Source organism: Diospyros lotus, chromosome 1, assembly GCF_014633365.1.
Source record: "Diospyros lotus cultivar Yz01 chromosome 1, ASM1463336v1, whole genome shotgun sequence".
Taxonomy (NCBI): domain Eukaryota; kingdom Viridiplantae; phylum Streptophyta; class Magnoliopsida; order Ericales; family Ebenaceae; genus Diospyros; species Diospyros lotus.
Window position 1 is genome coordinate 10692653 of NC_068338.1, and position 27106 is coordinate 10719758.

The 27106-nt window shown below is 36.1% G+C and overlaps 1 non-coding gene across 1 annotated transcript; it reads right to left on the minus strand.

Moving 5' to 3' along the window:
* Positions 1 to 11094: 11094 nt before the first annotated feature.
* LOC127793621 (small nucleolar RNA R71) lies at positions 11095 to 11201 on the minus strand. Its single transcript, XR_008021462.1, has one exon. It is a non-coding gene; the product is annotated as a small nucleolar RNA R71 (small nucleolar RNA).
* Between the last annotated feature and the right edge of the window lie 15905 nt (positions 11202 to 27106).

Below are 27106 nucleotides of genomic sequence, written 5' to 3' on the forward strand. Positions count from 1 at the left end.
TGTGTCTGTCGACTATAGGTAATTTGTGTTAGAAGATAGTCGACTATGATTTTCTGTCTGTCGACTATGCTTAGTTTTATTTATGAATCTGTCGACTATGCATTATCTTTTGTCGACTATCTCTTTTCAAAAAAAGCTTCTAACGACTAGTTTTTCAAATTCCAAAGGTCATAAACGGCTAGTTTCGGGCAAAGCTTTTGGGAAGCCTATAAATACAAGTCAAGGATGATCAAGAGTAAACTCATAGACGGGAATGAATTGAATTAAGCTTACATTTGTACTTGTCTCTATTTACACCGACTATGCTTTAATTTTTCTCTCTAAAAGGCTTCTATTATCATTTGTATTATCTTGTTCAAGCCTTGTACTTTATTTTTGAGAGATCATTGTAACTAAGAGATTTATCTCGTATATACTCTCTTTATTACACGTCTTGTATTTCCTAGCTTGTGTAGCTAGAGAGCCTACTTGTTTAAGTAGGAGGTTTTAGTGAATTGGTTTAAAATCCTTAGTGGGAGCTAAGATAGTGGATTATGCTTGGTTTAAGCTGAACCACTATAAATTCTTTGTGTCATTTATCCTTCTTGCTTTTACATTCATTGAGCTTTATATTTGACATTTCACATGTTTAATGTTTTAAATCACTAAAATCTCAATGTGTATTAAAAAGTTTTTCAAGTTCAATTAAGTTTTTAAAAATAACCAATTCACCCCCATCTTGGTGTGTGCCATAGCACCTCCCGGTCTAACACCTAGATCTCATGCTCTTACGGTGAGCCATGATCTTGGGAGATTTTATTCTTATTTCGGCATATTACTTAGCATAATTGCATATTTCTCTTACATGCATCGTTTCTTTTCTTGTACCACTCACTTTGATGTAACAATCTAACTCGGGTGTTTCATACCCCTGGGATATTCAACATCCCAAGTATATCAGTCGTGTCAAGTACCCGGAGATAAGCAAGAGAAAAGAGCTACGTGGAGGCCGGAGTTTAGTTTAACTTCCTATTACTCATATTCTATGGATCTTATGTAATTTTTGGGTTTGTTTTGAGAGTTGTGTATCGCAGTTGTATAAACAGAGGTTATGTAAGGCTTGAATTTATTTATTATGCTGCTAAAGTTGTAAGTCGTGATTGCTATGTATTGTAATCATGGTAAGATATATTTATTGAATTTTGGAAGTCACATAAGAGGATTTCTATTGGGAATCCTTTCTATCTAGCTTTGCTAGCTATCAGGTTCGATCCTTTGTTTCCGTTGGTAAGGATTTCCATAACGCCCTTGTGGGATATTCGTTTGTATTTAGCTTCATTGTATATCTAAAAAGTAGGGGCGTTACAATTATGTTGGTTCTGTCGACTACTAAAACTATTCTGTTGACTATTTGTGTGTCTGATACTAGAAATTTTCTTCATGTTTTGGGTGTGTCGACTATGTGAAAGCGTTTGTTGACTATCAAAAGATTTGGTTGTTCATCTGTCGACCATGCTTGCATATTTGTCGACTATGTCTTAGTTTTATTTGAAAATATAGTTGACTAACCTTTTTAGTCTGTCGACAATTTATTTCTCAGATAGTCTCCAATGGCTAGTTTCTCATTCTCCAACAGCTCAAAAACTGCTAGTTTCGGGCAAAGCTTTTGGGAAGCCTATAAATTCAAATCAAGGAGATCAAGAAGAGGCTAATGGATGGGAACGAGTTGATCTAAAGATTACGAATCTTTTTATTTGAGCTTATAGTGTTTGTGCTTTCATTGTTATATTTTTTTTTTTCTCCAAGGCTTCATTCTATCATTGTAAATTTGTTCTTAAGCCTTGTTTTTATTGTGAGAGAACTTGTAACTAAGAGTGTTAACTCTTAGCTTCTCTCTTTCATTTGTATAGTTTTTATTTTCCTAGCTTGTTGTATTAGAGAACTTGCTCTTTGAAGTAAGGGGTTGAAATACCTAGCTAGGTGCTAAAGGGCTTGCTTGTTTAAGAAAGAGGTTTGTAATTTCCTAGTCTTGGACTAGAGGGCCTACTTGGTTAAGTAGGAGATTTTAGTGGATTGTTTGCAAAATCCTTAGTGAGGAGCTAAGGTAGTGGATTAGGCTTGGGTTAAGCCGAACCACTATATATGCTTGTGTTCTTTATGCTTGTGTTCTTTGATCTATTTATCTTTCCAAGCATTTCATTATTCCTCACTTGGTTCACATATTTTTTTTTGTAAATTTACATTTGTCATTTTATATGCTTAACATTTTAAATCACTAAAACCTCAATTTGTTTCAAAAAGTTTTTTAAGTTCTATCAAGTTTTTAAATTACCCAATTCACCCCCCTCTTGGGTGTGTGCCATAGGATTTCAAACCTAACATATTATCCTTCTCCCTCTCTTGGATCTATAGAGAAGTGCTGGCTTGCCAATGCTTCTCCTTCTTCCTCCATAGTTGCATCTAGCTTGATCTTGCTCCTAGCTTCTTACATTCTCTCTCTCTCTCTCTCTCTCTCTCTCTCTTGTATTCTCCCATTAAGATCTGACTATTGGATAGTTAAGGAGCAACCAAAGGAGGAACACCAATAGAGCAACGATTCACCTCCATTGAGAGAGTTCTTGTAACACCCCTCTTCTCAAAGTGTTATTCTTTTCTCCAAAATGGGTTTTTTTTTTTTTTTGCACATATAGACTTTATTGGTATATCTAACTTAGCTAAACACATATTTCTAGGAAATGGATCGAAACCTAAATCTTGCACATTTTAAAGAGAACAAACAGTACATTTATTTTCACCAGTAATATTAAACTGTAGAATCATACAAACCATGAGAGCAAAGTATACATCAATATAATTTACATAAGGCTTAAAAATTCGACATTTGCCAGCTCATTCTTCGATAGTCCCCTTGTTTTTTGTCTAGTTCGAATTACCTGGAATATGAGAATATTCTAGGGGCATAATCCAATTAGATGGTGAATCATCTAAGTGAGGTTTTATAAAATTTCATGCATGATATGCCAAGTGCAATAGACATCATCTTCCTTACATGCTAATTATCATTTATGCAACCCTACTTCAAAGGGTGGCATATGCTTCAAACATCCGTGATAGATTAGCGATATCATCATTCCATATGTGATGCATGCCAAACAATATCAAGAATGTACATATGCATCACAATACATCCTATGAAGGCATTTATATATGTTGGAGGCATCACATCACATGACAATATGTGAAACAAAACATTTGCATATTATTTTGGAAAATGACTCTCACCTTGATTTTGGCTTAACTAAACCTCGGGTGAAGAATTGACCCTAATTTTTGGATTCTAACGACTCCCTGCACACAAATTGAGTATTATTATTTTTTCCTATTTATTTATTTATTACATATATATATTTTCTTCCATTTTCTATTTTTTCTCGATAATTTCAAAATAAATATCTCCTCAAATATTTTCCTAAATTTTTCTCCACCATAACTCGTAAAATAATTTTAGAAAAATTTATAAAAAAATTCAAAATTAAAACCTGCTGCATGCGCCCACATGCACTACACCATGAGCCTGCGTGGGCTGTCCGGGCGTGCAGTGCACGTGCATTTTCTTCCTCGATGGTCTTCTTGTCGGCTGGCTACTGTTTTAACCCCAAATCTTGTGATTTCTTCTCCCACTTTATAGATCTTGACATTACAAATCTAATGGTGAAATTTGTAGCTTGAAACATGATTGAAATAACCTTAACCAAATTAATTCTCGGCTTCAGCAAGTTGCGCCTTTTCTAGCGACCACTCATTCCTTGGTTGTTTCCACTCCAAACGCTCCCAAACTCTCTAGAAAAAATCCTCGTGCAATGGAGAACAAAATCCCCTTATCCTCATGAGCCCACGATGCCTCAAACCATGACTTTTTTATGCCCCCAACCTTTGGCTATAAACTGCCTATTTATAGGGGGATCCACCGCTTCTCCGACTAATTAATGGCCGATCATTGGCCCTCAAGCCTTACCTCGGCCATTGGAAACCCTAGTTTGCCCTAACAACCCTTGAAAATTGCTCCTTACCGGTTAAATCACCCTTGGTTTTTTTGGCGATGGGTTGGCTCGTTAACACGCCTTCTTCGGCTGATTTCTTAGCCATCTTTGGCCTTGCCTCATGTCCCCTATGCCTAGGGCCTCTAATGGCCTAGTGTTGAGCCTATTTTGGCCAACCATCGGCCCCACCACTAGGCCTTGTGGCTATTGCAGTGATCTGCTGCTTATATATATATTGTACATTATGCATATAATATGGTATATTTAATTACATAACATTTTGACTCCAAAGATTTAAGAAAATACTGATTTGCCCACCTTGGGTTCGAAAATTAATTATTTTCCTCACGAAATTTTAGGGTATTGCAGTCCTAGCCTAACTCCATTGGAGGGTTCTGGTTGCATCTCGGGTGTGGACTGATTAGGTCCTTCACAAGTGAGAAGGTGGGCTAGTCACTTTGAATAACAACTTGCACGAGGGAGATAGGACAACCAACAACAAATCTATCTGAAACGGTATATCAAAAAACCCCCTATGGCATGGTTTTTCATTTCTAGCATATGGATGAAATATATCGAGTCTTGAAAGGATTATTTTTGCTTTTGCATTGCGCTGCTCTATTGTAACCACCCATATTTTCACCTTAATATTTATTTGACACAGCATAAGCAAACTTATTAAAATTACACACTACAAGGGCTCTTACATACTCATCATAGCATCAGCTAATCAAATCTAAAAAAACACCCCATTTGAGCCCCTGTCCACACTCACTACCAAGGATCTTTTTGTCTTGTACACATAGTTATTGGCAAGAATCTAACACGACTAAACTCGACCTCGAACTTCCCCATTCTTTAACCTGGAATGATGTTAAAAACAAAATGAGCCACAAGGCTTAGTAATCATATCTGAAATAAAAGGGCACATCATAGAAAATTGTATCCAAAAGGAATCACCACGACTAGCATTAACAAGACTTCCCATATCATGTCACAAGTTATTGCATACATTCATTATGCTTTATATTATATGCCATGTCAAGTTCCATAGGTTTGTATGGCACATATTCATAATTATGCAAATGGTCATTCGAGCCGAGTTCATATTGTATACCGTGCATTGTCATGCACGTTCACGTTCACATTACTTTTTACATCATGTACCCCCATGAAAGGTTTTTGATAAGGCTTAATTATATGCATATTTTTATCTTAATCTTTTGTTATTTCTTGTAACACCCTACTTTTCCAAATACAAAACAACGTGAAATATAAGAAGATATCACCTACGGGCGTTATTGGAAATCCTTTATCAACGGAAGCACGGATCGAACCTGAGTATGCTAAATAGCTAGGATTTCCTCAAGTTTAAATAAAAGTCCATCATGTACCCACATATCAGAAAGTTATAGCAGCTTCACAAATACATCCTTAAGTATCTTAATTGTTATTTACATTACAATATTGGGATTACACGGGTACATAAATAAATCCAACTCTAAATCAGCCAAGCACCACCTCTGAATCCTTGCTTGCGCTGGGACCTGGAGTACCTGATAAGCTTAACAAACATACTTGGAACACTTGACACTTCTGATACAGTTGGGACGATGAATGCCCTAGGGGTAAGAAACACCTGAGTTAGATTATTACATTTAAGTGAGTGGTACAAGGAAAGAAAATTGTGCATGCAAGAGCAATATGTAGTCATGCCAAGAAATTTGCAGAGATCAGTACAAATCTTCCAAGATCATGCCAACATAAAACTTCCCATGTGGTAACCAGGTCAGGGGGTTGTAATCATCCTCGCAGTCATCATGATAGCTCACCGCAAGAGCATGAGATCATGGCTCACCGCAAGAGCATGAGATCCCCTGTGATATCCTGCAATCATCATGGTAGCTCACCACAAGAGCACGAGATCCGCCGTGATGTCCCAACAACCAACCACAGAAACAAACACTGAGATGTGTATAAAATAGGCCAAATATGCTCAAAAGCAATAAAACATAAAATGTAAACCACCAACCATGACATGTTATATGATAAAGTAGAAGGAATATGATATACAAGCCATAAGCCACGCACGAAAACTATCATGGTCAAACCCGATGCAACAGAGTAGAAAGGATATGCTCGAAACAAAGGAAACCATGAAACGCAAGCCACAACCACTTATAAATGAAGTTAAGAGTGATCAAGATGAAGTAATAGACATGAAAGAATAGTTTACATGCACAAGAACCACTCACCTTGATCGTTTCCCTTCGATAGCACTGTTTATAGCCCGATTTCAAGCACTAGGGGTTGTTCTGCAGAAATCACTAATTTTGGTATACCAAAACTTAAATATTTCTACATGGGGATTGTAGATAATTAAATTAGGAGAACAACAGTAAAAATTTCAAGCCAAATGGAGGCCGAACGCGCCCTAGGAAGGGTGGTCACGCGCTTCTTCCTTCCTTGTTTCGAATTTTGCAACCTAAGATTAAAACAACTATATCTTGCTCATTTTAACTTCGATTCGCTCTCTGTTTGAACCTATGGACTCCTCTTTTCATGATCTACGATCCTACAAAAAGAGAATTAGTTTAAATTTTCTGTTTCCCTTCTGTTTTGGCAGTTTTCTATCCAGGTCTCTCTTTCCTTCTTCTTTGCTTTTCCTTTGCTTTTTCTTGCACTAACTTTCTTTCCTCTTTCCTTAGCTTCTCGTGGCCTTAATTCCTTTCCTTTATATAGACTTTAAATGCCCAAATCCTCAAGATTTTACTTGGCCTCCAAGTTGCTCATTTTCTACCCAAGTAATCATCACACTTTGAAATTTCTCCATTCTTCTCAAGCAAGCTTCCACTTTCTCCAATCCTAGGCTTCCAACTACACTTCCAGGATAAGCTTTATCATCTTCTTTCTTTGCAAGCAACTCTTAGCCAATCCTAGTCTTCCAAGTTTAAACTTTAGGATAAAAATCAATCATTATAATCTTTGATTTTGATTTCATCTTTTCTTTCAAGCCTTTACTTCCTTTTAATCAAATCTCCCCTTCACGTGGCTTTCATGATAAGAACACTCAAAGATCCTTATCTCTTCTCTTCCAAGCCACTCATAGCCTTCCAACTCATGCCACTTAAGACTTTTGGGGTAAGAATCAATCATTACTTCAAAGACTTTAGGAAAAATTCTTAAACCAATCCTATATTTCCAACACATGGCTTCTAGGATAAGGAATCATTATTCCTTTTGTTGGGAACAAGCTATCCCTTTTACAAATTGTGGTATTTGCATTGGGGTCCTAGAACCATTCATGTTCACACTTTAATTCCAAACTTTCATTTGAAACATTTTATTGCAACATCCAAGCTTTACATTAAATTTTGGGGTATTACATTTCTCCTATATAAAATGTGTTTATACGGATTTCACATTATTTTAATATTTTTTATAGGAATTCAGCAAAGGAAATAAATTCGAAGAGTTTGGCATAAAAAGAAAAGAAAAGAAAAAAGATATTATCAAATTAATTTCAAAATTATTATGTTAAATTAATATTATAATAAAAATAAAAAATAAATATTATAAATAATTATATTATAATATAAATAAAATTAATATAATTAATAGCATATTAAATATTATATTATCTATTATATTATACTATATTATATATTATATATTGTATATTATATATTATATATTACATTACTTATATATATTATAATTATGTTATTAAGTGAATGCCGTGAATGTGCAAGGGAGGGCTCCATGCGCATTGAATATATATATTATTATTATAATATATAAAAGGTGGAGGAAATTGGAAGTAGGGAGGCTTTTGGGTTGCGGTCATTAAAGAAAATCAAGGAGGGATTTTTGGAGGCTTCTGGGACGACACAATCAAGAAGAAACAGAAGCAGCGCACATATTAGAGGGAGGGTAGAGACTTGCGTAGCACATTGAAGAATTAAAGGGAGAGAGGAAACGCATAGCAACATAAGAGGCGCATAGATTTAAAAAGTTGACCCAAATTTGTTTAGATTTGGGCAGGGAGATCCCTTCATTTTTCTTCTATGTTTTTGTCTCTGATTTTCTTTAATTGTTTAGGATTTCAATTATGAAGCAACTATTGGTTAATTTTGAGAATATTTTATTCATTATGAGTGGCTAAATAATTGTTTAGGGTTTTTAAAGGATCCTATGCATTGAAACTTTATTAGTTTACTCAATTTTTGGTTGTGATTATTCCATCAACTATGTTTATTTTTTTCTAAACTTAATGTTTGTAATTGCTTGATCACCAATTACATGATTTGAGATTTCTTATGATGCTAGACATAGATAAATAAGAAATAGACTTTGGACAAAATAACATATGTTAATTGGGGAAGACATTCACTTGATTACATGTGCAATTTGTGATTATATTTGTAATGAATATTTTCATATAATGAGTACCTATGCTTAATGTGTTCTCTAATTCTAATTCACATAGACATATAGTGACTTAGGTTAGTTGAATAAACTTGTTAGACCTAGACATAGGCTAATAAATAAATTAGAGTGCTCCATTGACATAGTTCGTAATTTAATCAACCAAAAATTGAGGTAATTTGATAAAGTGGATTTGCTAGGTGAATTTAGAAACCCTAAGTCTTAACCAATTGATTTTTAATTCTTAGTTATATATTAATTAATTTTCTTAATTAATCAATTGTCCAAATATAGTTAATTGTGAATAATTTTAGTATTTAAAAAGTTAGTAACCAATCTCCATGGGAACGATATCTTATTTATCACTTTACTTGTCTTGACCGCTGATGAGTGCATAATTCCATATATTTATTTTCCTTATATATGGTCTCTTGGGTGAGCTTTATGCCTTATTTTGTTGCTTTATACTTATTTTTATGGTTAAGGCAATTTTAGATAGGTTAGAATAAATTGGGCTTTTACTTACAAAATTTCAGCTTTTTAATATTTTGACTTTTTGGGCTTCTTGCAGATTTTCGAACATGTTAGAGTTCAAGAACATGAATAAGGTCTTCAGAGATTTTGTAGAGGAATTCTTGGGCTTTCCATAATGGTATGATTTGTCCAAATCCGAGGGCCTCCAAACATTGCTTCAAGTTAGGGTCAAAAAGCTGGGCCAAATCCTAATTGGATTAGAATTCTACACAAACATGGAATCTTTAAAAGGCCATAACTTGAGCTTATGATGTCCAAATCGAGTGATTAAAAAGCCTAAATTCATCTAAACATTCTGAACTACAATTCTTAAGAGGGGTCGAAGCCCAAAACGCTCGTTATCAAACCCAAAACGGGCTTTTAAGTTATGGGAGTCTAGGAGCCCTAGTTCCTTGGCTGATTTGGATTCTTTGTTGGGGGGATATTTAAAGTCTTGATCCAAGCTCGAGAGGGGGGATGTCCAGGAAGCAAAAGAGGCAGAGAAGCACATCCAAGAGGAGGAAGAAGCATCCTTTTCATATTTTTCTCTTCTTTTTGTGTTCTTTCTGTTATTATGTGTGGCTAAACTTTGGTTTTTCGATAGAAGGATATTTTGAAGCCATGGTGAAGAACACTGTGAGATCTTTTTGAGTTTATTTGCAATATGATTTTCTCTTGAATATTCATGTATCTTCTGATTTTAATGTTTATGATTGTGTGTTTTGTTGCATAGACGGCCGCTATTTAATTCTTGATGCATGATCTATTGCTAGCTTGAATACCAAATTCGTAATTATTTGGTCTTTCTTGCATAAGTAGCAACTAGGGTTGATGATTATGGATAAGTTTTCGTTCAATTCCTAGGGAGTACATGTGTTGAATTAAATAAACCGAGCTTGTGTGTTTATTGTTCAGATTTGGTCTTGTTTCCACAAAGTTTAATGTTGCCATTGAATTAAATTCTAGAGAGCTTGTTCTAGGGTTGTTTGAAGGTAAGGGTTAATTGAAGAGCTTGTTTTAATTAATTAAGAAGTATGGGAAATATTGAATGAACAGAGCTTGTTGTTCTTTCTAAGGTCAAGTATTCAAGGAAAATTAGTGACTTTGGCATCAATGATCAGTGTTATAACCATTGGTGGATCAATCCCTTCTACCGGAAGCGTTTTTATTGATTACTTTAATTTTTTTTACATTCTGATTTGTCTTATTAATTTAGAATAATATTTTATTTTTAATTGTTTAAATTTTTAAATACAAACCCCCTAATCGTTTCTTCTATTTATTCTAATTTTTCAAAGGAATAGATCTAACCAATCCCCGTGGATACGACCTTGCTTATCACTATCACAATTTATATTTTTAAGAGCAAGAATTTATTATTTGTTGGATTCAACACCCATCAACCGCGTATACTTGCGTGTTATTCGTGGGTTATATAAAATCACGAACAAGTTTTTAGCGGCATTGCCGGGGATTGTGTTTACTATTTCTTTTAATATTAATACCAATTGCAATTAATTATAATTTGGACCTTTTATTTATTTATATTTTATTTATTTATTTATTTATTTATTTTTACTCATGTAGGGAAATGGGCTAGTACATGAACACAAGATCCAAGGGCATTGAATCTATTCCACTTGACTTGGAAATTGAGCAAACTATTTCTTGTTTAAGAAAAGCAAAGAGAGGTGAATCTAGCCATTTAGATCAAATCAAATTATCAAGTGAAGACAAAAAGGAACCAATGGCTCAGCAAGAAGAACAGAAAAAATTGAGAGAGTATTCTATCCCTAAGATGGATGGGATTAGCTCAAGCATTCAGAGACCAACAGTGTAGGCAAATAATTTTGAGATCAAACCATCCATAATTCAGATGATTCAGACATTCGTTCAATTTGGAGGTTTTCCAAATGATGATCCCGACCAACATCTCAGTAATTTTCTAGAGATATGTGACACTTTCAGGTTCAATGGGATGTCCGATGATGCAGTGAGATTAAGGTTCTTTCCTTTCTTTCTTTGAGATAAGGCTAAGAGTTGGTTGAGTTCGTTGTCGCAAGGATCCATTACTACTTGGGCTGATTTGGCATAGAAATTTTTGGCAAAAATTTTCCCACCTGCAAAGACTACAAAGATGAGGAATGACATTACCTCATTCATGCAATAAGATTCAGAGACTTTGTATGAGGCTTGAGAGAGGTACAAGGAGCTATTACGACGATGTCCACATCATGGTATTCCCGATTGGTTGCAGGTACAGACATTTTATAATGGTTTATTGGGACACACGAGAACAATCATAGATGCTGCTGTAGGTGGAGCACTTATGGATAAGTCATTTGATGATGCTTACACCTTACTTGAAGACATGGCTGCCAATAATTATCAATGGAATCCTAATAGGACTCCTCAAAGAAGGACTGCAGGTGTCTATGAAATTGATGCAATATCTGCCTCGACTGCTCAGGTACATGCTTTGACTAAGCAATTAGCTCAAAGTGGAATTCATACACCTCAAGAAACTGTGCATCATGTGATTTATGTGGAGGAAATCATCTCAAGGAAAGATGTAGATTGAACACGGAGTTTACACAATATGTCTGCAATTATACCAAGCAGCAAAATAATTCCAACTCGGATTTCTATAATTTGAGTTGGAGAAATCATCCAAATCTTTCATGGAGCAATAATCAGAATGTTCAATAGCCTATTCAGAGGCGAATAATGGTCCTTCGGGATTCCATAACAATCCAGTGCAAGATAAGGTTAAATCAGTCGAGGAGTCTTTGAATAAGTTCATGGAGCAGACTGCAAATCGTTTTCAGAATCAATCTGCACAAATTCAGAGTTAAGGAATTGCTATAAAAAATATAGAGAATCAATTGGGGCAACTGGCAAATTCCATGAATTTTCGACCACAAGGTGCCTTACCAAGCAACACTGAGCAAAACCCAAAGCGAGAGGGCAAAGAACAATGCAAAGCAATTTCAAGCCACCAAACTCATGAGTTGACTAGCTCATATGCTCCACAGTCAAATCCAAAGGAAACAAGTTAATAGTTAGTGAAAGGCCAGTCAGATTTTGAGCAATTTGTGGATATGGGTGATGAGTTAAATGAGCAGGGAGTGCATTCAGTTAACCAAAATAAGACTAAATCCGATGCATGTGGAGAAAATTCTAGGAGGAAAAAGAAGAAGAAAAATGAGAACTATCCAACTGAATATGACCCCAAATATGGATACCCACCTCTTCCTTTTCCTCAGTGCTTGCAAAAAAAAAAAAAAAAAAAAGAGATTTTTTTTTCTAAATTTCTTGAGGTTTTTAAGAAACTGAATGTTAATATTCCTTATGCAGATGCATTGGAGTAGATGCCAAGTTATGCTAAATTCATGAAGGACATACTCTCGAGAAAAAGACGACTAGAAGACTACGAGACAGTTGCTTTGATTGAAGAGTGCAGTGCTATTCTCTAAAACAAACTTCCCCTAAAGCTCAAGGACCCAGGGAGTTTTACTATCCCTTATACTATTGGTAAACAGTATTTAGGTCGAGCTTTGTGTGACTTAGGAGCTAGTATCAATTTGATACCTTTTTTTATTTTTAAGAGATTAGGATTAGGAGAGGCTAAACCTACAACAATATCCTTACAACTAGCTGATAGGTCAATTAAGTATCCATATGGAGTCATTGAGGATGCTTTGGTTAAAGTTGAAAAACTGATTTTGCCTGCTGATTTTCTTGTTCTAGATATGGAAGAAGACAAGGATATTCCCATTATCCTTGGAAGACCTTTCTTAGTTACAGGCATAACTTTGATTGATGTTCGAAAATGAGAACTTACCATGAGATTTCAAGACCAAGAAGTCACATTTAATGTCTTTAAAGCTATGAAATTTCCTAATGGTGCTAATGATTATTTCAAGTTGGATGTGTTGGACACTTTGATGTTCGCTTCCCCCATTCCTAAAGAAGATGTAACGACCCGTTAAAGGGCCTAATATTTTTTTAGGAGTTATTTAATTAATTATTGAAGTATTGATTAAGAGATTTTGTCAATTAATTATTTAATGTGGCAATTTAGAGATTTTGAAGGAAAAGAATAGCATTTATTTCTTTTTAATGTTGGAGTTAAAGGAATTTGCCAAGGTGGCAATTTAGATTCTTAATTGAGAGAATAGTATTTAAATAGCATTTAAATGACATTTATTTTGTAGAAATTAAATGCAAGGGCATGAAGGTAATTTTGGAGTTTGAGAGTTTTAATAATAATTTTTGTATTATTATTAATTAAGTGGGACTATGTATTTAAAGAAGAATGAGAATCCATGTATGAGATGGAATTGGATTAAGAGTCTCCTAGTCCCAATAGGAGAAGGTTTTGAGAGTCTAAAAGTTCAATTGGGAGAGGGATTCCAAGTTATAAAAGGAAAGGGATCTAGGACTTTATGTCTATATATAGAGCCCATAGCTTAGCTTTTCTTCACATTATGTGAAGAACAGAAAGGCTAAGAGATAGCAGAGGCTTGCTAGAGTCTTCAGGATCGCTCCAGGGTTCGATCAGAGAGTTCTATCAGGCAAGTATTCTTCCTGTAATCCCTTCCATTACAGGTTTATATCAGTTTTTCAGATTATTCCAGTTCTTCATTGAGTTCTTAGATTTTATATCAGTAAGCAGAGACGTATATATATATATATATGCATATAACAGTGAAGTTATGAGCAAGTTTCATTAATCCTTATCCATTTTGGATTGCAAGTTCCAGTAATCTTAATCCATTTTGGATTGCAAGTTCTATTAATCCTCATCCATTTTGGATTGCAAGTTCCAGTAATCCTTATCCATTTTGGATTGCAAGTTCTATAAATCCTTATCCTTTTTGGATTGCAAGTTCTATTAATCCTCATCCATTTTGGATTGCAAGTTCCAGTAATCCTAATCCATTTTGGATTGCAAGTTCTATTAATCCTCATCCATTTTGGATTGCAAGTTCCAGTAATCCTTATCCATTTTGGATTGCAAGTTCTATAAATCCTTATCCTTTTTGGATTGCAAGTTCTATAAATCCTCATCCTTTTTGGATTGCAAGTTCTATTAATCCTCATCCATTTTGGATTGCAAGTTCTATTAATCCTCATCCATTTTGGATTGCAAGTTCCAGTAATCCTTATCCATTTTGGATTGCAAGTTCTATTAATCCTTATCCATTTTGGATTGCAAGTTCTATTACTCTAAGTTCTAATATCCAGATACCTTGTATCGTATCCAGATGTATCTAAAGTTCTTCGAGCATGATATCCGGATGGTTTGTTTATACATCCGAAAAGGTCAAGATAATATCTAGATGTCTCGCCTGATATCCGGATGCCTCCCTCAAAAGTTGAATTTTTCATTCGAATAGTCCCCAGTTATATCTGAATGCATCAGTGAGATATCCGGAGGACCAAAATCATATCCGGATGTCCTAGTTTATATCCGAATACTTCCCAGCATATCCGAATAGCTTCTTCTTTGAATGTCAGTGTATCCGGATGAGCCTTCTTCATATCTGGATGTCTTTCTTCTTATCCTGATATCCTTTCTGATATCCGGATGACTTTTCCAGAAATCTAATTTAGCTTCCAGTGAGTCCTAATTCAAGTTTAATTCAATCAATGTATTCAATACCTTCCAACATTGAATTCATAAGCCAGGACATGACAAGTTAATCATACCCATACCATAAATCATAATTCATAGAATCTTTGTATTCCAATATATAGATGAAGATCATATCATGTTCAGCATTATTTTATTTTGACATGATCAGCATTATTTTGTGAGATTATGTGCATACATTTTGGTATGAGCATTGAGCATGACTTTATATGGAGCACTACATATCGTGTGCCAGCATTTATGTGAGCATTGCATTACATTATGCGCGCTAGGCGGCTTGTCCGCGGGGATCCCATCAGTTTCAGTTTCAGCTCAGTTTATGAGTTGCTCGCCTGGTGGCAACTAGGGGGCTAGGGGCTTTGCCCACAGTATGTGCTTACAGTTTTTATGTATGCAGGTTTCAGATCAGACAGGTATGTATTATCAGATTATGTGGGCCTATGAGCCAAAGTTGCATACCTGCATTTAGTTTACAGTTTATGTGCATTACATTTTTATGAATGCAATCAGACAGTGATTATACAGTACAAGTTTAGTTAGTTATTTATCAGTATCGATATTCTTCGATTCAGCTTCAGTATTCTTTCCAGCTTATTACTTGCTGAGCTTTTGTAGCTCACCTTGTACTCTTCACCCCTCCAGGTTCTAGTAGGGGAGTATCAGATGTGGGGCCTAGTAGCAGTGTTCAGTAGTGTGTGTACGTGGAGCCGCTCAAGATAAAAGATGTCTGGGAGTCTGTTGAGTTCTATAGAGTTTTCTTAGATTAGATCTTATTTTATATTTCAGTTGAGGGATTGTCCCTCAGTAAGAGTTTATGCATTTCAGTTTGTATTGACTAAGAGTTTTATTCCAATTGATTGAGATGTTCAGTCATGGTATCAGATTTCAGATTATCGATTAGTTTATTTTATTTTCCCCGTAGCACCTCTTCTCGGGCAGTTCTAGGAGAGGGGGTGTTACAGTATTGGTATCAGAGAAGTGTTTTGAGGAGTCTCCCGTACACACATAGGATGTCGGGTTGAGTTAGGACTTGTGTCCGTCAGTTAGATAAGTTAGCCCAATTAGCAATATTCTAACCCTAAGTGGTGATGCAGAAAGATGAGTAATAGAGGTGGACGACCCCGTACTCGCAGTCAGACTTCTTCTATGCAAGACGAGGTTTTAGTGTCCACACCAGGCTCACCAGGAGAGTCTAGTCGCGATCTACGACAGGGAATGGTCGAGATGGGAGGTATGTTAGCAGGATTGATGAGGGTGATAGATACCCTAGTTACTAATTAGGTAAGGGAATCACAAGTTTCCCAAGAAGTAGGAGGTAGTAGAGGCGATAAGCCAGTCGCTCCAGCAACTCTAGTTATGGAGGCAGATACAGGGAGCCAGCTATTAAAGGATTTCATGGCCTTTCGACCACCAGCGTTCCAAGGAGGCACATATGCAGCAGCAGTTGAGAATTGGATGCTATCGATGGTACAGATGATCGCCGAGTGCGACATAACACATTCTTATTTAGAGGCGATGCTGAGAGATGGTGGAAGACTGTCCGCCAAAGGTTTGCTAATCAAGAACCCACATGGGTCGAATTTTAACAAGTGTTCAATGACGCTTATTACCCAGCATGGGTCAAGGACTAGAAAGTTTTTGAGTTCGTTGAGTTAGTGTAAGGTACCAAGACAGTGGCCCAAGGTGAGGGAGAGTTTACAGCCTTGACTAGATAGGCCTCAGAGTTAGTGTCCACTAAAGCTAAGAAGGCTATTAAATCTCAGAGAGGATTGCGTGTTGATATTTGTCACGCTTTTGGAGGAGCTCAGAGTGTGGATCATGCCACAGTAGTTCAGCAAGCATATGCTATCAAGAGAAATGTTTGAGAATTGCAAGATCGAGGTACATAATAAGAAGTTATTTGGAGACTTAGAAATTCTTGAGGTTAGAAATTTTGATTTGATCCTTGTCATGGATTGATTGTCATAGCATTATGCAAGAGTTGACCGTTGATAGAAGATTATTGAATTTGATCTACCTCGACAGTCAGTTCAGATATATAAAGGAGTTAAGCCTATGGCTACGATTCCTATGATCTCAGTGATGAAAGTAGAGAAGTTGATGCATGATAGATGTGAAGTTTACCTAGTTTTTGTTACCTCGGATGAGGGAAGCAAGAGGAACTTGTTTGAGGTGCCAGTAGTACAAGATTTCTCAGATGTTTCCTTAATGAATTATCAGGATTACCTCCTCGGAGAGGAGCAAAGTTTACTATTGAGTTATTGCTTGGTACACTTCCTATCTCTAAGGCTCCATATCGAATGGCACCTAATGAGCTAAAGGAGTTGAAAGCCCAGTTAGAAGAATTAATAGAAAAAGGGTTTTATCTAACCTAGTTCATCCCCATGAGGGTGCACCAGTATTGTTCGTAAGGAAGAAAGATGGATCTTTAAGGTTGTTATAGATTATTGCAAGTTGAATTAGGTGACAGTGAAGAACAAGTATCCTTTACGTCGAGTGGATGATTTATTAGACCAGTTGTGAGGAGCTAAGGTATTCTCGAAGATAGATTTGATATCAGGATACCACCAGCTGCGAGTCAGAGATAATGATATTCAGAAGATTGCTTTCAGGACTCACTATGGACACTATGAGTTTGTGGTGATGCCATTTGGGTTAACGAATGCTCTAGTTGTTTTCATGGATTTGATGAATCGAGTTCTACGTGAGTACCTAGATTGTTTCATTATTGTCTTCATCGATGACATCCTAGTCTACTCACCCAGTGTAGATGAGTATACAGAGCATTTTACTTTGGAACTGTAGAGGCTTAGAGAAGAGCAACTGTATGTCAAGTTTAGTAAGTGTGAGTTTTGGCTCACTCAAATTGGATTTCTAGGCCATGTGGTGTCAGGAGATGGTATTTCAGTGGATCTAGACAAGACTAAAGCAGTTATGGATTGGCTGAGGCCGACGACAGTGACTGAGATATGTAGTTTTCTGGGACTTGCAGGTTATTATAGGCAATTTATTGAGGGGTTTGTTCGTTTATCTTCCCCTATGACTAAGATAACAAGGAAATGAGAGAAGTTGGAATGGAATGACGCGTGTGAAGGAATGACACGTGTGAACGTGCTTTCAAAGAATTAAAGTAGAAGTTAACTATTACACCAGTTTTAGCTATACCAAGAAGTGGAGAGAAATATTCCATTTACAGTAATGCTTCCCATTAGGATTGGGATGTGTATTGATGTAAGAGGGTCCAGTTAATGCTTATGCTTCCAGACAATTGAAGAAACACGAGGTGAACTACCCTACTCATGATTTAGAGTTGATAGCGGCAGTATTTGCATTAAAGATATGGAGACACTATTTATATGGTGAGAATGTTGAGATTTATAGAGATCATAAGAGTCTACATTATCTCTTATCCCAGAAAGAATTGAACATGAGAAAAAGACGTTGTGTCGAGTTATTTAAAGACTTCGACTATGAGATTCTATATCATCCAGGAAGGGTTAATGTAGTAGCTGATGCCTTGAGTAGGCGATGAGCTTTTATAGCTACAATGATGGTTCAAGAATGGAAGTTATTTGAAAAAAAAAATTGAATGCTCTATCTATTTCAGCCCCAGAGGATAGTACAGTGATGAGTTGTGCTTACATGAGAATACAACCCAAGTTATTTGTTTTACTCAAGAACCAATAATCAAAAGATGAGAAGTTGGCGTAGATTTTAGCAGATATTAAGAAATTTTCTCCTTTGGGATATACTCTACGAAGTGATGGTATACTCTTATTTCAAGGACGTATTTGTATACCCGATGATGGGAATCTTAAAAAAGAGATTTTGAATGAAGCACACAAGAGTTGTTACACTATTCATCCAAGTGTTGCGAAGATATACCACGACCTAAAGCGGCAGTATTGGTGGAGTGGTATGAAGAAAGATATAGCCAATTATGTTTCACAGTGTTCAGTATGCCAACAAGTTAAAGCGGAACATTAGAAACCTGTAGGTTTATTAGTTCCATTACCTATTCTAGAGTGGAAGTGGGATAATTTGCTATGGATTTTATGATGAGTTACCCAGGATGACTAGAGGCTATGGTGCTATATGGATGATTGTTGATCGTTTGACTAAATCAACCAATTTTTTACCTATCAAGAAGACTTATCCATTGAATAGATTTGCCAGAAATTATATTGAGGAGATCATGAAGTGACATGGTGTTCCATCCAGCATTGTATCAGATCGAGATCCTCGTTTCACTTCTCATTTTTGAGATCTCAGTTGAAGTTCAACACAACATTTCATCATTAGACAGATGGTCAGTCAGAGAGGACTATCAAGACTCTTGAGAACATGTTGAGACCTTATGTTCTAGATTTCCAAGGTAGTTGGGATGAGTATCTTCCTTTGGTGGAATTTGCCTACAATAATAGTTTCCATTCAAGTATTTGAATGTCACCGTATGAGGCTTGTATGGGCGACTGTGTCGATCGCCGATATGTTGGGAAGAGATTGGAGATAGGGCTTTATTGGGTCCTGAAATTGTTGAGCAGACGTTAGAAAAGATTCAAGTTATCAAAGCTAGAATGAAAATAACCCAAGACAGACAGAAAATTTATGCAGATAAGCGACGTCGAGACCTCAAGTTTGAGGTAGGTGACCATGCTTGGTTGAGGGTCATGCCTATTAAAGGAGTTCGCAGATTTGGCGTAACAGGGAAGCTTAGTCCCGGTAACATTGGTTCCTTTGAAATTTTGAGACAATAGGGACTTTGGCATATGAGTTAGCTTTGCCACCTCAGTTATCCCATGTTCATAACATGTTTCTCGTTTCGATGTTAAGGAAGTATGTGCCAGATCCTTAGCACATAATTGATTTTTTTTAGACTCTTGAAGTTAGAGAAGATGTGTCTTATGAAGAGATGCCTACCAGTATTCTAGAGTGAAAAGAAAAGATTTTGAGGAATCGATCAATTCTCTTGTAAAAGTGTAATGGCAGTGACACTCGTCAGAAAAGGCGACGTGAGAATTAGAAGAATAGATGAGGCGTCTTCACCCCTCGTTTGAGTAACTAGGTACGAATTTGGAGGACCAAATTCTTTTAAGGAGGGGAGAAATTGTAACGACCCGTTAGAGGGCCCAATATTTTTTCAGGAGTTATTTAATTAATTATTGAAGTATTGATTAAGAGATTTTGTCAATTAATTATTTAATGTGGCAATTTAGAGATTTTGAAGGAAAAGAATAACATTTATTTCTTTTTAATGTTGGAGTTAAAGGAATTTGCCAAGGTGGCAATTTAGATTCTTAATTGAGAGAATAGTATTTAAATAGCATTTAAATGACATTTATTTTGTAGAAATTAAATGCAAGGGCATGAAGGTAATTTTGGAGTTTGAGAGTTTTAATAATAATTTTTGTATTATTATTAATTAAGTGGGACTATGTATTTAAAGAAGAATGAGAATCCATTTATGAGATGGAATTGGATTAAGAGTCTCCTAGTCCCAATAGGAGAAGGTTTTGAGAGTCTAAAAGTTCAATTGGGAGAGGGATTCCAAGTTATAAAAGGAAAGGGATCTAGGACTTTATGTCTATATATAGAGCCCATAGCTTAGCTTTTCTTCACATTATGTGAAGAACAGAAAGGCTAAGAGATAGCAGAGGCTTGCTAGAGTCTTCAGGATCGCTCCAGGGTTCGATCAGAGAGTTCTATCAGGCAAGTATTCTTCCTGTAATCCCTTTCATTACAGGTTTATATCAGTTTTTCAGATTATTCCAGTTCTTCATTGAGTTCTTAGATTTTATATCAGTAAGCAGAGACGTATATATATATATATATATGCGTATAACAGTGAAGTTATGAGCAAGTTTCATTAATCCTTATCCATTTTGGATTGAAAGTTCCATTAATCCTTATCCATTTTGGATTGCAAGTTCCAGTAATCTTAATCCATTTTGGATTGCAAGTTCTATTAATCCTCATCCATTTTGGATTGCAAGTTCCAGTAATCCTTATCCATTTTGGATTGCAAGTTCTATAAATCCTTATCCTTTTTGGATTGCAAGTTCTATTAATCCTCATCCATTTTGGATTGCAAGTTCCAGTAATCCTAATCCATTTTGGATTGCAAGTTCTATTAATCCTCATCCATTTTGGATTGCAAGTTCCAGTAATCCTTATCCATTTTGGATTGCAAGTTTTATAAATCCTTATCCTTTTTGGATTGCAAGTTCTATAAATCCTTATCCTTTTTGGATTGCAAGTTCTATTAATCCTCATCCATTTTGGATTGCAAGTTCTATTAATCCTCATCCATTTTGGATTGCAAGTTCTAGTAATCCTTATCCATTTTGGATTGCAAGTTCTATTAATCCTTATCCATTTTGGATTGCAAGTTCTATTAATCCTTATCCATTTTGGATTGCAAGTTCTATTACTCTAAGTTCTAATATCCAGATACCTTGTATCGTATCCAGATGTATCTAAAGTTCTTCGAGCATGATATCCGGATGGTTTGTTTATACATCCGAAAAGGTCAAGATAATATCTAGATGTCTCGCCTGATATCCGGATGCCTCCCTCAAAAGTTGAATTTTTCATTCGAATAGTCCCCAGTTATATCTGAATGCATCAGTGAGATATCCGGAGGACCAAAATCATATCCGGATGTCCTAGTTCATATCCGAATACTTCCCGGCATATCTGAATAGCTTCTTCTTTGAATGTCAGTGTATCCGGATGAGCCTTTTTCATATCTGGATGTCTTTCTTCTTATCCTGATATCCTTTCTGATATCTGGATGACTTTTCCAGAAATCTAATTTAGTTTCCAGTGAGTCCTAATTCAAGTTTAATTCAATCAATGTATTCAATACCTTCTAACATTGAATTCATAAGCCAGGACATGACAAGTTAATCATACCCATACCATAAATCATAATTCATAGAATCTTTGTATTCCAATATATAGATGAAGATCATATCATGTTCAGCATTATTTTATTTTGACATGATCAGCATTATTTTGTGAGATTATGTGCATACATTTTGGTATGAGCATTGAGCATGACTTTATATGGAGCACTACATATCGTGTGCCAGCATTTATGTGAGCATTGCATTACATTATGCGCGCTAGGCGGCTTGTCCGCGGGGATCCCATCAGTTTCAGTTTCAGCTCAGTTTATGAGTTGCTCGCCTGGTGGCAACTAGGGGGCTAGGGGCTTTGCCCACAGTATGTGCTTACAGTTTTTATGTATGCAGGTTTCAGATCAGACAGGTATGTATTATCAGATTATGTGGGCCTATGAGCCAAAGTTGCATACCTGCATTTAGTTTACAGTTTATGTGCATTACATTTTTATGAATGCAATCAGACAGTGATTATACAGTACAAGTTTAGTCAGTTATTTATCAGTATCGATATTCTTCGATTCAGCTTCAGTATTCTTTCCAGCTTATTACTTGCTGAGCTTTTGTAGCTCACCTTGTACTCTTCACCCCTCCAGGTTCTAGTAGGGGAGTATCAGATGTGGGGCCTAGTAGCAGTGTTCAGTAGTGTGTGTACGTGGAGCCGCTCAAGATAAAAGATGTCTGGGAGTCTGTTGAGTTCTATAGAGTTTTCTTAGATTAGATCTTATTTTATATTTCAGTTGAGGGATTGTCCCTCAGTAAGAGTTTATGCATTTCAGTTTGTATTGACTAAGAGTTTTATTCCAATTGATTGAGATGTTCAGTCATGGTATCAGATTTCAGATTATCAGTTAGTTTATTTTATTTTCCCCGTAGCACCTCTTCTTGGGCAGTTCTAGGAGAGGGGGTGTTACAGAAGATGATTTGCTCCAAAGTGCCTTGACAAATTTGGAGGCTTTTGATGATGAAGTTGAGAAGTGCTGCAGGTTACTTGATGCAACACCAAAAATTCTGGCCAAGAAGACAAAAATTGATCCTTTGCTATGTAAAAGTTCAAAATTTTCTAGTTCCTCCCATGAGCAATGTAAGGATGTAAGTGAAGCTATTCCTACTTTAGAATTGAAACCTTTGCCTTCTCATCTCAGGTATGTCTTTCTAGGTAAATCTTTTACTTTTCTTGTGATTATATCTGTTGATTTAAATGAGGAACAAGTAGAGAAATTGCTTAGGATCCTTAGAGAGCATATGAAGGCTATAGGGTGGACGTTATCTAATATTAAAGGAATTAGCCCTTCAATTTGCATGCATAAGATTAATTTGGAGGAAAATAGTAAACCAACTGTTGATGCACAGAGACGATTAAACCCTATCATGAAAGAAGTGGTAAAGAAAGAGATAATTAAATGGTTGGACAATGGCATAATTTACCCTATTTCTGATAATTCATGGGTCAGTCCTATTCAATGTGTTCCTAAGAAGGGTGGGATGACTGTAGTGCAAAATCAGAACAATGAATTAATTCCCACTAGGACTGTAACTGGTTGGAGGATTTGCATGGATTATAGGAAACTTAATAAGGCCACAAGGAAAGATCACTTTCCTCTACCTTTCATTGATCAAATGTTGGATAAATTAGCTGGTTATGAGTTTTATTACTTCCTAAATGGTTATTCTGGCTATAATCAAATTGCTATTGCCCTTGAGAACCAAGAAAAGACCACTTTTACTTGCCCTTATGGGACTTTTGCTTTCAAACGAATGCCATTTGGTTTATGAAATGCACCTGCTACTTTCCAACAATGCATGATGGCCATATTTTCTGACAGGATTGAAAAGTTCATTGAGGTGTTTATGGATGATTTTTCTGTGTTTGGTGATTCATTTGATTTATGCTTGGCTAACTTAAAACTTGTTTTGCAAAGATGTGAAGACACTAACCTTGTGCTAAATTGGGAAAAATGCCACTTTATGGTTAGAGAGGGTGTGGTACTTGGCCATAAATTTTTTTCAAGAGGTATTAAAGCTGATCGTGCCAAAATTGACATAATTGCCAAGTTACCACCTCCTACATCAATTAAAGGAGAAAGAAGTTTTCTAGGCCACGCAGGTTTCTACAGGAGGTTCATCAAAGATTTTTCTAAGATATTTAAATGTAACACCCGGTGTAACGCCCAAGATTTTTAAACTGAAATATAATGTAATACTTAGGATTTTTAGCTTCTAATACTTGAGCAAATATGTCCTTTCAAGGGATTATAGAAGCCTTGAGACAAAGGTTCAGTTTTTGAGCCAGTGGCAAAATCGTAAATATTGAGGTTCAGGTAAAAGTGTAATTTACCTAAAAACCAGGGGTATTAGCGTAATTAGTCCTTTCTTCGGGGACTAAAATGCAATTAAAAATTGGCCTAAGAACCAAGTTGAAAAGGGTCTAAGTGCAATTACCTGAAAAGTTTGGGCCAAAGTGTAATTCTTGAAATATTTTTCCTAAGGGCATTTGGGAGATTCAAGAAAAGCCTTATAAATGATTTTAGAGATAAGGATGAAGGCTCGTGATGATATTAGAGATAAGGATGAAGCCTCATGATGATATTAGAGATAAGATGAAGGCTCATGATGACTTTAGAGATAAGATAAGTATTCATGATGACTTTAGAGATAAAAATTAAGCCTCATGATGACTTTAAGGATAAGATTTGATATGATTTGGATAAGATTTGATAAGATCTTATTTGGATAAGATTTGATAAGAATGATTGCAGAATATCTTAGAAGATATGGAATGATTAGAGAATATTTTATAAGATTTGAAATGATTGGAATATCTTGAAAGATTTAGAAAAGATTTGAAATGATTGTGACTTACTTGGTGACCAAGTTTCCAAGCCTATAAATAGGGCTCATGGCCAAGAGTTTCCTCATTCTAAATTGGGATAAATTCATGCTAGACGGGAGTGCTTTGAGCTTTTTGTAAAGGTGAAGCCTTCAACACTCAAATCTCATCAAACCAAGTTAAGGTAAGTACATTATGAACTATTTATGATGTTTAAGCATGACCATGAACTATGTTATGTGGTCCCTCATGTTATGTTATGTTCACGCAAGTTCCGGGACCGGAGCTCGGTAGCGCTACGCACGAGGGTTCTTACCCCTGCAAGTTGGTGGAACCTCTCGTGTCTCCATATGATATGTTATGTTATGTCATGACTTGTTTAAATACATATGATGGTTCTCTTGTACTTACTAAGATTTGCAAAATCTCACCCCCCTTATGTTTCCCCCTCCCCCAGGTAAGCATGAATGAGGAGACCAGGACATGGACGTGGAGCGTGGTGGCTTGTTTAAAAAGGATTTTCAAGAATTTAAGTTTAGTTTCCTTTTGAAACAATGTTTTATAGGGTTGAACTCTGATCTTTTCCTATATGTATGCCATAAAGCATGTCTTGGAATTTTATTTGATTTAAAGGAAGTATGATTTTGGTTTTAAGCTTCGGACATTTTTATATGAATATTATTATCATTAAGCATGTAAGTAAGTTACGGGTGTCACACCCGGTGTTACCGGTGATAAGAAAATGAGAAAGGAAGTGAGAAACTTCCAAAAATGCCCTTGAGAAGGTGTTGGATTCTTGAGAATAATGGTGCCCTATGAGAGGGGCATTTTGGTAATTTAGATAGTGAAGTCTAATAAAAAGAGTATTTTGGTAAATTGAAAATAATTCTTATGTAGAGTTAGGTGTGTAAGTGAATTAAATCCCAATTATGTATTTATGTGGAGATATATGGGATTAATAATTCATAAAAGGTATTTTGGTAATTTTAGAATTAATTCCACAGAAGAATTTAATTATGAAAAAATAGGAAAAATGGAGAATATGTAATTATTTGAGAAAATAATTAATTTTCCCTAAAATGGTGAATTAATGTGGTAATGCCAAATGGATGGATGAGATGAGAACTTGGATGTAACACCCCAAATTTCTTGAGTATGTTATAACTTAGGATTTTGGGAATATAAAAATTTTTCATATCACAATAGCTGTCATACATCATACAATATCCCGAAAACCCTAATTTTCACATTCTCAACTTAACAAACCCAATAATCGAATAGCTAAGACAAGCGTTAAAATCTGGAATGCAAAAGCTAGATCGAACCTTATATAGTTCTCAACCATAATACTTTATTTATCATAAAATTGTTCAAGACGTCTATAAAATATATTACATGGACATCATCAAGTGATAACTAAACATCTTAAACATATCCAAAATTACATAGGTTCGCACAAAAATATGCTAATCATGCTATAGACAGTAATTTAAGCTAATTCTTCAGCTACCTCATTTCCCTTAGAGCCGCTCGTCGAACCTGGAACGTTGAATATTCCAGGGACATAGTCCAATTAGAAGATGAATCTTCTAGTGAGAAACTCCAAAAACAGTTTATATCGATGCATGATCAGGTATAAAATGTATGAGAAGACAACAAGAACTACTCCAAAGTGCCTCGTGAACATGTCAGGCTCCTCCAATGAGAGCTTTTTTAATGGCGCATGCATAGCGCCTCTCGGGAGGTCCCTAACCATGTCATTTCGACCCGACCTCATAGAACTCATGCAAGCACCACATCCGTTGTTCCTTAGACTCACGGTCTTCCCCACAAGAGCTTTCTCGATGGCGCATGTATAGCGCCTCTCGGGGGATATCCGACTTTTGTCCTCGGCCAACAACAAATAGGTACAATAGTATGGCCACACGAATTTTATAAATGCAACAATTAAAAAGCCAATAGCATATATTTTCCAGAAATACATTTCATATATGCGACAAGATTTTACGTAAGAGAATAACAAGAGTTTATGTATAAGAACTTCACAAAACACGTTTCATGCAATAGAAGTCTCTCATAAGAGAATAAAAAAAATAGGATTTGGAGTATAAGAGTCTCACCTTGTTGGTTTATCTCTTGGACGGTATAATTTCACAGCAAACGGCCTAGGTTTCTGCAGAAAACACGAGTTTTGATAAATCTAACCTCAAATATTTTTACATAGGGTTGAAGGGTATTAAAGTAGGGGCATAACTAGAAAATTGGAAGGAAAATGGGCCTGTAACGCGCTTTCACGCGCCCCCGAAAGATAGCTCACGCGCCTTTATGCCCAGCCATTTCCAGCGCGTGTAACTCACGCGCTGCCCAGCAGTTTCGGACAGCTTCGCCTCTCTTTTGTATTTCGGCCATAACTTCCTCATTTTAACTCCGATTTGACCCCGTTTGAACCTATGCGACCCTATCTTCCTCGTCTATAGGATTATAAAAAAAAGGACTTACCTCGCCTTTTTTCTGACTGAGTTCGGTGAATTCCGATGAAAACCCGCAACTCCGACGAGACTCGTTCTCCGCCGCTTCTTCACCGCTTTCTTCCCGCCTTCTTGCCGAAATCCCTTCTCTCTCTCTAGAGAAAGCTCATCCTCTTAGAGTGCTTCACTCTTTAAAGCTCTCTTGAATGGTTTGAGAACAACCCATGGTGCCTATTTATAGATTTCTCCAACCAATCACATTATGTCATTTGTCACAATCTTAG